The sequence below is a fragment of the Leucoraja erinacea genome, chromosome 15 (assembly GCF_028641065.1).
Source record: "Leucoraja erinacea ecotype New England chromosome 15, Leri_hhj_1, whole genome shotgun sequence".
Lineage (NCBI taxonomy): Eukaryota > Metazoa > Chordata > Chondrichthyes > Rajiformes > Rajidae > Leucoraja > Leucoraja erinaceus.
The window spans coordinates 37,744,826-37,757,677 of NC_073391.1; the positions used below are offsets into that span (position 1 = coordinate 37,744,826).

The window sequence follows — 12,852 nt, forward strand, 5'->3', positions numbered from 1 at the left end:
GTTGCTTTCCATGCATTCACTCTCACACAAACTGATTTTACATCTGCCACATTAACTGTTGGTGCAGGCGCACCTGAGATCAATGGTGCAGCCTTCAGTTCAAAGCCAGCGTAGTTTGCTCATTGAGTTCATTGGGAAGGGCCATGTCGTTGCCGGTGATGCTGCCCGACTTCACTTAGTAGTTCATTAGAGCATGCGAGATTTGCCACAATTGGCGATTATCCATGTCGTTGGGACTCTATAGTCATTATATATGTGCAACCGATGATATGGTAATGAAACAAGAATGTGATGAGAACATGTACATTACTGCTTGGGGAAACCTGTCTACCGCCCCTTTCTACATCTCAACTCTCCTGCTACCACCTATTTGTTATATCCCAGACTTATTATTAGGGGAGCAAATAGGTGTAGGAGCAGCAACACATTGAGGGGCAGAAGGAAAGGTGACCATAACAACAGCAATCTGTGTTTATATAATCACTTTTAACCATAAGTTGCCCAAAAGCACCACAGAAATATTATTAACCGAACAGCAATAATGATTCATGTCATTAGCCTAGCTCAACAATTTTTCACTATATTAACTCTGCATTTCTCCCTCCTCAGATGGTGCCAGACCTGCTATTTCCAGCATTTGTATCTTCAGGTAAAGAAGTTTCTTCTCAGTTGTTTATTGAAATGATCGACAGTGGTTCTGTTTTTATTTCACATTACCAGCGCCTGCTATTTTCTATTTTTTAAATACCAGATAATACCGACACAAAGTACCAGTCTAATACATGTAATAATTAGTTATAAAATGCAATGTAGGTTTCAGCTGACAATGACATATCAAATCCTTACAAATATAAGAAAGTAATGAGATGTTAGCCGATTAGTACCATATAGTACTGAGACGCAATGTGTTAGATTAATACCAGATAATTACTGAAAGACACGGCACCAATAAGTCTCAAATAACATTGACAAACAAAATCAACACAAGAAATATTTCCAGATTTGTAAAAGTTAATACTGAAACACAATGAACTGGACTAGTATTGTGTGACAGTAAGTCGCTCATGTTTAGAGGATGGATATCTCTCTTTTTTTTTTTAGTCCATAACCATCCATATGCTGTGTGTAAATATCCACAAATGTGTCCTACAGAAAATTACGAAATTAACAAAAAAAAGTACTTGAAATAGCATTGACGTTACTTTCATCCAGAAACATGTGCTAACTTTGAACCTGCACTGTCCCCGACAGGGTGAGGCTCGGTTGAACGCAGCTGCCAACAGTTTGTTGTCTATCAAATGTGGAAGAATGTCAGTCCTTAAATGTACATCGTCAAAGGCAGCCAAGCAGCAAGATCATTAAATCCCGCTGCCAAGGAGGAGAGAGGGGGGAAAGAACTCCATGATTTTCAGAAAGGGTCATTGATGTCCTAAAAGAGAGCTTCATGCCAAAAGGGATGTCTTCTGCACCGTGGTAACTGAAACCGTCACAGCTGCCATTTGGAGGAGTCTACCAAGCTCATTTGGAGGAGTCTACCAAGTATTGTCTCGTCAAGGAGTGAAAATCATCAGATTACGAAGCAATGCTACAAGAAATCTGATGACCTGATTAGAGACGTCAAAGTGAGTTCTTCACCAATACAGGTGATATGGGGTGGTTGAGTTCCCGGAAAATGTGCCTTATTGCGCTTTTCCATAGTGCGAAGCCACATCTTTGCATGCATCCAGCAATGCAAGCAATTTAATAATTTTTTCACATAAATTCAATTGGAGCTAATTTTATTCTGTTTCTCATGTTTCCAGGTTCTGATTTGTGAATTCTGTAAGAGCAAATCTCCACAACAAGAACAGCTGTGAAACAGGGGTAGCTGGCATAAACGCTTCTCTTTCATGCTGACACCTGTACAAGCTTGCATGCACACACATCTGCTAATCACACAAATTATTGCTCCATCCACACAACCCGCTGCCTCTTAAACCACCTCCTATCCTCACCAATGTCGTTCACCACGCAGATAATAGAATGGTTAACCAACGTCTCTCAACACAAAAGGATTTGTATAGGAGCAGGGAGGTTCTACTGCAGTTGTACAGTGTCTTGGTGAGACCACACCTGGAGTATTGCGTACAGTTTTGGTCTCCTAATCTGAGAAAGGACATTCTTGCCATAGAGGGAGTACAGAGAAGGTTCACCAGACTGATTCCTGGGATGTCAGGACTTTCATATGAAGAAAGACTGGATAGACTCGGTTTGTACTCGCTAGAATTTAGAAGATTGAGGGGGGGATCTTATAGAAACTTACAAAATTCTTAAGAGGTTGGACAGGCTAGATGCAGGAAGATTGCTCCCGATCTTGGGGAAGTCCAGGACAAGGGGTCACAGTTTAAGGATAAGGGGGAAGTCTTTTAGGACCGAGATGAGAAAAACATTTTTCACACAGAGAGTGGTGAATCTCTGGAATTCTCTGCCACAGAAGGTAGTTGAGGCCAGTTCATTGGCTATATTTAAGAGGGAGTTAGATGTGGCCCTTGTGGCTAAAGGGATCGGGGGTATGGAGAGAACGCAGGTACGGGATACTGAGTTGGATGATCAGCCATGATCATATTGCATGGCGGTGCAGGCTCGAAGGGCTGAATGGCCTACTCCTGCACCTATTTTCTATGTTTCTGTTTAAGCAAAGACGGTGATGAAGTGGAGGGACACCAATGAGGCCTTCATAATTGTAGTATTTGTTCCAATAAAGGACTGCATCCTCCAATTAACAGGCCAAGGGGCTAGCTCGCCCAAATCTCCAAAAGCAAGTGCTGCCAATGTTTTGCTGTTATGACGCATCATTTGATTAGGTCAGCAGCAAATGCTATCTTGTCTATGTTGCCATATCACCACAAGGGTGTATTGACCACATTTTCAAGTCCTACATTTTCTGTTTGTCTTTGCAAGTATCGGAATAGACCATGTATGTTCCCCCGGCTGATAGAGGCCATACCGCAGGATGAAATAGAGGTGCAAGAAGGGACATAGACAGGTAGGGAAGAATATTGATGATGACCTCATTGTGCTTCTTGCTGCTCACAGCACCACCTCCGAGACTGGCTTCATGAAAGAATGAGCCAAGAGGCGATGTCCACCAAACTGGAAATCATGCACATGTTTAGGAAGGAACTGCAGATGCTGGTTTACACCGAAGACAGACACAAAATTATGGAGTAACTCAGCGGGGTCTCAACCCGAAATGTCACCTATTCCTTTTCTCCAGAGATGCTGCCTGACCCACATATTTTGTTTGCTGGGGATTGGTGGCAATCCCATCTGACAGTCTCTTTTGTTCCAGTGACAGTGACAACGGAGGCACAGAGGCTGTATTTTATCTTCCTAGATGGCCGTTCGCTGATACAGTTGGAAATCTCATCTGTGCGATATAAGACGAGAATGAGAACTGTGAGGAGAGGACATATGTGGACATATTCAACTCGGCTCTGGGTCTGAAACAATGGTGGAGCTGCCATAGACCATAGCATCGTATCTATCCAGCCCCTCTAATGCGCAAGCTTGGGAAATTGATATCCTATCTCACTCCCAAATCATCTCCCACCTTGACCTCTCCAGTGCCCCATGCCCCACAGCCAACCATTCCACATTGCGGCCTAACTTGACTGTGGCCCACATGTGAAGCTAGTCTGTCCAGGTCGACAACTTCTTTAGAGTAATCGGGACTCAGTGCTGACTCAAAGGGTAAGGATAGCACATTGGCGTAGCAGATGCAAGGGCCCAGAGCCTCAGTAGTAGTTTGTGCTGTTTGCATGTTCTCTCCATACCCGTGACGCTCCCCCAGTTCTCCAATTTCCTTCCATACAGGTTAAAAAGTATCAAATGTGCACGAGCATGTGTGAGAAAGAATAGGTCTCAGTAGTACAGAAAATGTGAATTTTTTCTAAATTTCCCCTCTAAATTTCCCCTCTAAATGGACAAATGGAATTGCTCTTTTTAGAGCTAGCATGGACCCAATGAGCCAAATGGCCTCCTCCTGTGTTTTGTAAGAAGATAAGAAAGAAAGTAACTTCTATCAGCAAGACTGCAGCTGCACATGGGATCGCACAAGTTAATAATGGGCACCAGGAGATTTTAAGCAACTTACAAGCTTGCCAAATGGCAAAGGCACCACAAAGTTAAAGATCCAATGTAGAGATGTTTTCACTCATGACCGAACCTTGAACAAGGGGACATAGACACAGATCACTGTGAAAGTATGAGAAATGTATTTTCAAAGTGGGTGGGGAATCTCTTGAATTATCTACCCCAGTGGGTTGTGGAGGCTAGATCATTAGTAGTAGTTAAGGTGGAGGTGATTACAATGAATAGCGTACATTATTCTTGATCATATTGAATGATGGGACAGTCTTGAAGGGCCAAGAGGCCTGATATTTTCTTGTGTTATAGAATCGCACATCACAGAAACAGGCCCTTTGACCCAACGTGACCATGCCAACCCTAGTGACGCAACTGTTTTGATTAGCAATTTTTGTATTATTTCACTTTGTGTTGCTGGTGCATTTACAGTCACCTATAACATAGTTAAAGTGTGTCCTCATTGATGGAAGATCCTGCATTCTGCAGGGATAAGTTCTCCACTTGATTCAGCTGCTAGCATTACTGTGCACCTTGAAAGGTTGCTGATGGCATGTTTGATGTCATCAATTCAGTGCCAAGTGAAATTCAGAAACTACGTGCAAGAGAATCTCACCCTATTGAGTTTAGTAAACTCTGTGTACTTTTCTCCTCCCATGTGAACAGGCTGCAGCGAGCTGTGTAGCTATCCAGTCGAGGCCTTCATATCAGCAGGGTCTCTTTAAATATAGAAAACCCCTAACAAAGTATCATGATGTACACCAAGTCGCATTTGAACTCTTCCAAAGAGAGCACAGGTTGCAACTTTTCAGTTTCAATTTCTGTTGGTGGAAATGGGCATTATGACTGGTGATATCATTAAGTGTGCGTCTGATACAAGGAAGCCATTCAACGTTCTATTATGAATCTCGCAACAGACGGTCTTATGTATTTTGTAACATTCACAGGACTGTCTGACTACTCGTCATGGATCTGGGTACGCTTTACATTTAGCCCAAGATGAAAACCTCCTGGCCAATACATTGACGTCCATTGAGCTAACGTCGCACGGACTCGGGCTGTCCGAGCCGGCAGCAGTATCCAATGATTCATTCAATGATACTTTATTGCCACATGTACCTAGGTACAGTGAAATTCTTTGTTTCTATATGCAGTTCGGTAAAATCATACACCCAACCTCACCTAGCAGTGTGCAAAGAATTAGCAAGTTTCTGGCGCCGATAAAGTTACAAAAAGTTCATCAAACAATTTTATCATCTCGCAGCGTTGAACCAGGCCTGTCGCCGTACGTGGCCACAGGTACCCGACTGGGTCCTCCTTCATTCTCGGCAGCCCCCCCGCCGGGTTCCCCCTTTGTTCTAGTCAAACAGCCCCCGCCCCACCCCCTCCTTGTTTACGGCTGCCGAGTTGGGTTGCTCACGGTGGCCCTCCTGGCTCTCAGCGGCACTCTTCGCTTTCAGTGGTGTGGGTCCCCCAACGCTCTCAATGGCCCCCCACTGGCTTGCTCTCAGCAGCTCTCCTCGCACTCGTTGGTGCGAGTTCCTCCTCGCTCTCGGCGGTCTGCCCGCTGGGTTGTTTGGCTCCACGGCACATCCCGATAGCCATCTGCAGCCGCGCGGCGCATCTCTGGTTCCGCGATGTGTGAGTTAAGCCTGCCATTGGGATGGGCCACGGCTTGCCAGGATTCCTTGTAAAGCTGTCGATAGCACTTGAGACCTCGGCTGCACTAAAACCATTCAATAAAGACCAATTATCGGTCAAATGTCAAACAAAATGATGTGGAGCAACTTATTGGCCATTATTTTTCCCTTGCCGGGAATCTGTTCTACAAGCCTCTCTACTCTCTTTAAGGTAACCTTGGAACATGCTCCCTTCCCTCCCTTATCACTATCACCAGTGCAACCATCCCTCATTAAACACCATCTCTGCAAATAGCAGCAGTAGCTCTTGTGTGGTGCAGGTTTGTCTTTAAGGGATAGCTCCTGGAAACATAGTAACACTAATGAGGATGTTGTTTAAAGACTGCAATGGTGTCCAGTATACCTAAAAATAGAATATAAACTTCAAAATCATAATCTTTTTTTCTTGGCACATAAATGATACCAAAGACGATTTGGTGTCTTAAGGGAAGTATTAATGTATTTGTGGAATTCAATTAGCCTCTAGCTGGTTTTCTACCAGTAATAATTGAAGAGACTGAATGGCAAGAATTTCTCCCCTGCTTTCATGTGGTGGGTGACCCTTTAATACCAGGACATTTCCTAAAGTGTTGTAGTATCACCACATTTTTTCGGATGTCCGGGTGAGGTACCAAAATAGTCTTCTTCCACAAATGAATATCACAGTGATTGGAATAAAACGACAGGGTGCAATACATTGTCATCAAGTATTTCCTGACCAGCCACATGCAGAACCTTGTTTTTGTTCCACATTTACAATAGCTTGGAAACAAGAATCAAACCACATCTATGGAACAAGAATTTCCTCTGTCTTCCACAGCTCTGTTAAAGCCAAATGCTTGCTGTGAAATAGATATCTCGACTTTAAAGACAAACCACAGTAGGGTTTTAAACTCGAGTGAAACCATTTCCTTTTCATTAACCTTGAAGCACACTTGGAAATGGGGGGGGGGGGGGGGGGGGGGGGAGCAACAATGCAGGCTTGAACTGTGTTCTGGTGTGTCACAGCTGTGTCTTAACTTTTCAGAGTTTGCAACTCATTATTATTGAGTGTCTTATAGTTTTCTGGAGTTCTGTGTTGCCATCATTTGGAGCATCGGGTTGAAGAAAGCCGAATGCATTTGCATTTATGTAGTGCTCTTCACAACTGCAGGATGTCTTAAATATTTTACAACCATAAAAGTATTTTTGATGCATGGTTAGGATTGTTATATATCAGTTAGTTCATAATCTAATACAAATCATCTACTATGTGTTTCGTTTTTACTTGGTGTATGATGTTGCATAATTATAACCCATCAGGGTTTTATCATCAATCTGAAAGACAAATTTGTGCTCAAATGTATTGAATATCAATTGTGAAAAACATAATTTATCTGAAGTGCACAGCCCTTTTGGAAAACATGAACATATATATCAGGAATAGAAACAGGTCATGTGGGATGTTATCTACTGTGGAAATCTTTCACCCTTTGCTTATCACAATCACCTCTTATTTTTAAGTAATAACTTCCATTTCTAGACTCTCCCAGAAGTGGAACAACGATTCAACAAGAACCTTGTCAAGTCCTCTCAGGATCTTAATTGCTTCTATCAAGTCCCCTCTTATTATTCCAAACTGTAGAGATCACAGACTGAGCTTGCTCAGCCCATTCCAGGTATCAGTCTTGGCAAACCTCTTCTGAATGGCTTTTAACAAATTGGCTTTATTAAGGAGATAAATACTATTCACAAATGTGGTCTCTTCAATGGCCAATGTAACTGAAATACTATCGTCAGATCTTTGTTTTAAATTCGAAGAGTAATAAAGTCACCATTCTGTTAGCTTTCCTAAGTGCTTGTTCTTTCTCCATAGTAGTCTTTTGTGACTCATGTATTGAGACATTGAGATGCATCTCAAAGCTCTGCAATCTCTCACCTTTAAATAACGTGCAATTTTTATTGCAAAAATGGAGACGTTCACATTTTTCCACAATGTGCATGATTTGCCAGACCTTTACCCATTCACTTAAGCTGCTTAAACCCATTGTTGTTTCCTTCTCACAACTTCTCACAGTGGCGCAGCGGCAGAGTTGCTGCATTACAGCACCGGGTGCTCCAGTTTTCTCCTTCATCATAAAGACATTCAGGTAGGTTAATTGACGTCTGTAAATCGTTCTTAGTGTGTCGGATAGAACTAGTATATGGGTGATCATGGTCGGTGTGGACTCGGTGGGCCGAAGGGCCAGTTTCCACGCTGTATATCTAAACTAAACTTTTCTACCTGTAATAAAAAGGAACTGCAGATGCTGGTCTATACCAAAGATAGACACAAATGCTGGAGCAACTTAGCAGGTCACGCAGCATCTCTGGAGAAAATTAATAGGTGACGTTTTGGGTTGGTTCTGAAGTAGGCTCCCAACCGGAAACATCATCTATCCATTTTCTATAGAGATGCTGCGTGACCTGCAGAATTACTCCAGCGTTTTGTATCTCTCTTTGCTTTTCTACCTGTCTTTGTGTCCTCTGCAGATTTTGCAACCACAACTTTCTCTGTTTCAAATAAATCATTTGTGTAAATTGTAAAAGGTTAAGGCATTATTCCTTGTGGCTGTAACACTATATTCTACCCTTGGGTATTTTTCTCTTTAACCTACCTGTTGTAATGGTTTGATTGTACGCATATATAGTATGAGTGGATAACACACAAAGTTTTTTTTACTGTAATGGCAAATCGTGTGCACGTGACGATCGTAATAAATCAATACCAAAGCATGCCTATTGCCTGTTTTCTGTTAGTCATTCAATCATGTTCGGGCCAACATGTTGGCTCTAATGCTGAGTTTTTATTTTCCACAATAACCTTTGATGCAGCATATTATCAAATGCCTCATGGAAATCTAAACCTAGCGCAGTCTGTGTTTTCCCTTTATCTGCAGCACTTCAAAGAAGTCAATAACTTAGTCATACATGATTTTCCTTTCCCTTTTCTGCACTACTTTGAATTTTTTGTGTCCTGCTATAATGTCTGTAATAACAACTTCTAACATTTTCCTGTGACAGGTGTTAAGCTAGAATTCCACGACTCGTCTGTGTGGAAGTACTTTCTGATCTCACTCTTAAATGAACACACTAATTTTAATGTCCTCTCGTTCTTAATGCCCTCAGAAAAGAAAATAATTTCTCTGCAATTACTCTTATCAAATCCTGTAATCAATTCGAAGATCTTCTTTTTCCAGTAACACAGTTTTCATAAGAGATTTGAACATTTATATATCAGTAACATAACAATGGTTAAATAGAAACTTGAGTGATTTGACCCATTTCATGGACTTGTTTGGTGAGTTGTGTTTATAGGGGAATGTCAGGATTATTAATCCCAGATATTTAACAAAAGAACATATGAAATGGATTCGGAGGTATAGGCCATTTGGTCGCTCATGCCTGCTGAGTCACTGCTGAGTAATTTTACATCTTTTTCTCAGGGTGGAAATGTCAAACTTTAGAGAACTGTACAATTAATGTGCCTGTTTCCACACTGTATCTCTCCAAATAAACTAAACTAAACTAAACGGACATAGCCTAAAAAGGCCAGAGGAGGAATGTGAGGATGTGTGGGACATGTTTTTATTTTAACACAGAGAGTGGTGGGCACCTAAAACGTGCTCCTAGATGTGATGAAACGGATGCGATAATGAAATTTAAGAGGCTTTTAGACATATGGACATGCAGGGAATGACAGCATAAGAATCACATGCATGCAGCGATTAGTTTAACTTGGTATCATTTTCAGCACACACATTATGGGCATAAGGCCCGTTTCTGTGCTACAATGTTCTGAGAACATAATAATTGATCTTTTACCTCAGTCCCATTTTCCTGTTGCTATCCTATATCCGTTGAAACCTTATCGAAGATAGAAATGAAACTAAACTCGAGGATAGAAATGAAACTCAGCAACTAAATTTCTGCAGCTCTCTTAGGGTGTGAAGTCCAAGTATTACTCTCTGGGTGAAGAATTTTCTGCTCTCTCATTCTTTAAACTCTAGGGAATATGGCCACTGAATCTCTCTTCATAGGCTAATCCCTTCACCCCCGGAAACAATCAAGTATATAAGAATTTAGGAGATTGAGAGGGGATCTTATAGAAACTTACAAAATTCTTAAGGGGTTGGACAGGCTAGATGCAGGAAGGTTGTTCCCGATGTTGGGGAAGTCCAGGACAAGGGGTCACAGCTTAAGGATAAGGGGGGAAATCCTTTAAAACCGAGATGAGGAGAACTTTTTTCACACAGAGAGTGGTGAATCTCTAGAACTCTCTGCCACAGAGGGTAGTTGAGGCCAGTTCATTGGCTATATTTAAGAGGGAGTTAGATGTGGCCAAGGGGATCAGAGGGTATGGAGAAAAGGCAGGTACGGGATACTGAGTTGATGATCAGCCATGATCATATTGAATGGCGGTGCAGGCTCGAAGGGCCGAATGGCCTACTCCTGCACCTAATTTCTATGTTTCTATATAGAGTTACACAGTGTGGAAAATAGGCCCGTCGGCCCAACTTTGCCACGCCAACCAATATGTCCCATCTACACTAGTTCACCTGCCTGCATTTGCCCCATATCCCTTTAAACGTATCATGTACCTATTTAAATGTTTCTTAAACGCAGTGATAGCACCTATCTATATGGTTGTTGTCTTCCCTCTGTTGTAATTAGATGCTTTCTTGGATGTGGAGTCCAGCTCTATTTAAGTATAAATGAAGCCGCCAGAACTGTGCATGATTGCTGTAAGGCATTTAGTCTCGTAATCAATTCCTGTTACAAAATATAGCAACATACATTTTACCTTTCTAATTACTTGCTTTATCTGGATGTTAACACAATGATTTGTTTACAAGGACAACCAAGTCCTTCTAAAAACCACAATTTTTCAGTTTCTCACCATTTAAAAATAGTTTTTTACTATCAAGGTGGTTGAGTTCACATGTTTCCATAATGTGTCCCGTTTGCCAATCACTTATCCTTCAGTGGCCCCTTGAAAGTTTTTTCAATTCTTCTTTCACCACGCTCTCACCCAGCTTTGCATCATCGGTAGCCTTGGTTTCATTCACTTGTTTCTCTCATTCAGACCACTCACCCAGATAGTAAATAGCGGGCATCCCAGCACCGATTCCAGTGTCACACCATCAGCTACACCCTCCAAACCCCAAAATGACTTTTGCTTACTCCAAGTTGAGAAATAAGAAATTTCAGATTCTGGCTTGCATGATAGATGACGTTTTGCATTGGAACCCTTCTTCAGTCCAGCACTTTGTATCTTATTTATTTCCAGTCACTGTTTCCTCCCACTAACCAGATATGATTCCCACCCCCAAATCAGGTGCTCCAGTTATGTTTTGCAATTTTACTTTATTGAATACCTTCCAAATGTCTAAATATATCACATACACTAGCTTATCCCTTGTGCAGTCTACTTGTTATACCCTCAGAAACAAATAATATATTTGATAAACTTAATTTTCATTTCACAAATGTTGATTCTAGTCGATTCAATTACTTTTTTTTCCTAAGTGCTTTGTTACCACTTCCTGAATAATTATTCCAATATTTTTTTAAAGTACTAATTTTTGTTCTTTAATTTTCAAAAAGTATTAGGTTTGTGGACAGCTGGATTTGTAGGTACATGCTGCCATAATCTGGGAGAGTTTAACCATGGTTAGATATTGAGCAGCTATGAGGAAGGATTGTAGATTCTGGTATGATGGAGGGATAATTCATGATTCAACATTTCCTTGTCAAGGAAGTTATTCAGACATTCGAGTCTAAGCCATTTCTCACATCAATCCTGGTTCGAGTCCCCACCTAACTTCTCTATAACTACAATTTCCCTGTAACCCATTTTATCTGACATGCCCAACATCATTCCCGTCTGACACTTACAGCGTAACCAATTTACAGAAATCAACTATCCTAACATCCTTGAAATGTGCAAAGCAAATGGAAACCCACAGGGAACTCACACAATCACAGAGAGAATTTGTAAACTCAACACGGATAGATGTCAGGATTGGTAGCTGGATACTGTGCCACCTTGATGATAAAGGTCAGGCTGAGCATGACATTTAGGTATGAGCTGTGCCACTTTCTCCATGCTGACCTCGAGGCACTGTCAAATCATCTGTGCATAATCATTGGTCTTCCCATATTTCAAGGATGTTAGGATAGTTGACTTCTGTAAATTTTGTGATGGTGATTCTATGACATCAGGGTGCCATGCACCATTCTGACTTTGAAATATATGACTTTTCCTTCATCGTCAGTGGATTGTGATACAAAACTCTTGGACCAAGAATAGGCCACCCGCCCTTCCAAGGAATATGGACCCTGCTGATCTTCCCATGCCTCACCCTTTCTTCTGTGCCAATTCTAACCTTTTATTTTGTGCCAATTCCCAGAACTTTCCAAAACGTATCCACTTCCTCCTTAAATAACTCCAGTGATTTATCCTTCACAGGGGGTAGATAAACTACTCCAAGCCAAATAGTTTTGTAATTACTGTTCTCCAAGTGTTCTTCCACTGAATCATGTTCTACTTGAGCCAGTTCATCCCCAACTGTTTCTGCTCTCCAGAAGAAATTCCTGCTGTAAATAATTACAGTAATTATTGTGAACTGAGAGAAGGGGGGGGGGGGGGGGGGTGTTACTTGCAATTTGAGCATTCAATGTTCACACTGTTGGGTTGTCAGCAGAATATGAGGTGCTGTACCTCAGGTTTGCGTGTGGCCTCACTCTGGCAATGGAGGAGGCCCAGGATAGAAAGGTAGGGGTGGGAATTGGAAGGGGAATTAAAATGCAGACCGAGCGCAAATGTTTGGCGAAACGGTTACCTGGTCTAGACTTGGTCTCGCTGATGTGAAGCCACATTGGGAGTATCCAGTGTATGTGAACCGCTGCCTCACCTGGAAGGACTGCTGGGGTTCTTGGATGGAGGTGCGGGAGGAAGTATAGGGACAGGTGTTACATTTTCTCTAGTTGCCCCGAGAAATTACCTGGGGAAGAAACATAGAAACAT

The 12,852-nt window shown here is 41.8% G+C and overlaps 1 long non-coding RNA gene across 2 annotated transcripts in view; it reads left to right on the forward strand.

Annotated features, from left to right (window-relative positions):
* Window positions 1-12,852, forward strand: part of LOC129704227 (uncharacterized) — a 40,576-nt gene that overhangs the window by 3,951 nt on the left and 23,773 nt on the right. The window contains exons 2-4 of one of the 2 annotated variants that reach the window (XR_008724700.1): window positions 610-649; window positions 1,252-1,622; window positions 7,861-7,933. This is a non-coding gene — a long non-coding RNA (uncharacterized LOC129704227). Of the gene's footprint in view, window positions 1-609; window positions 650-1,251; window positions 1,623-7,860; window positions 10,198-12,852 lie in introns of those variants that run through there. The other variant, XR_008724699.1, reaches the window with a different exon arrangement.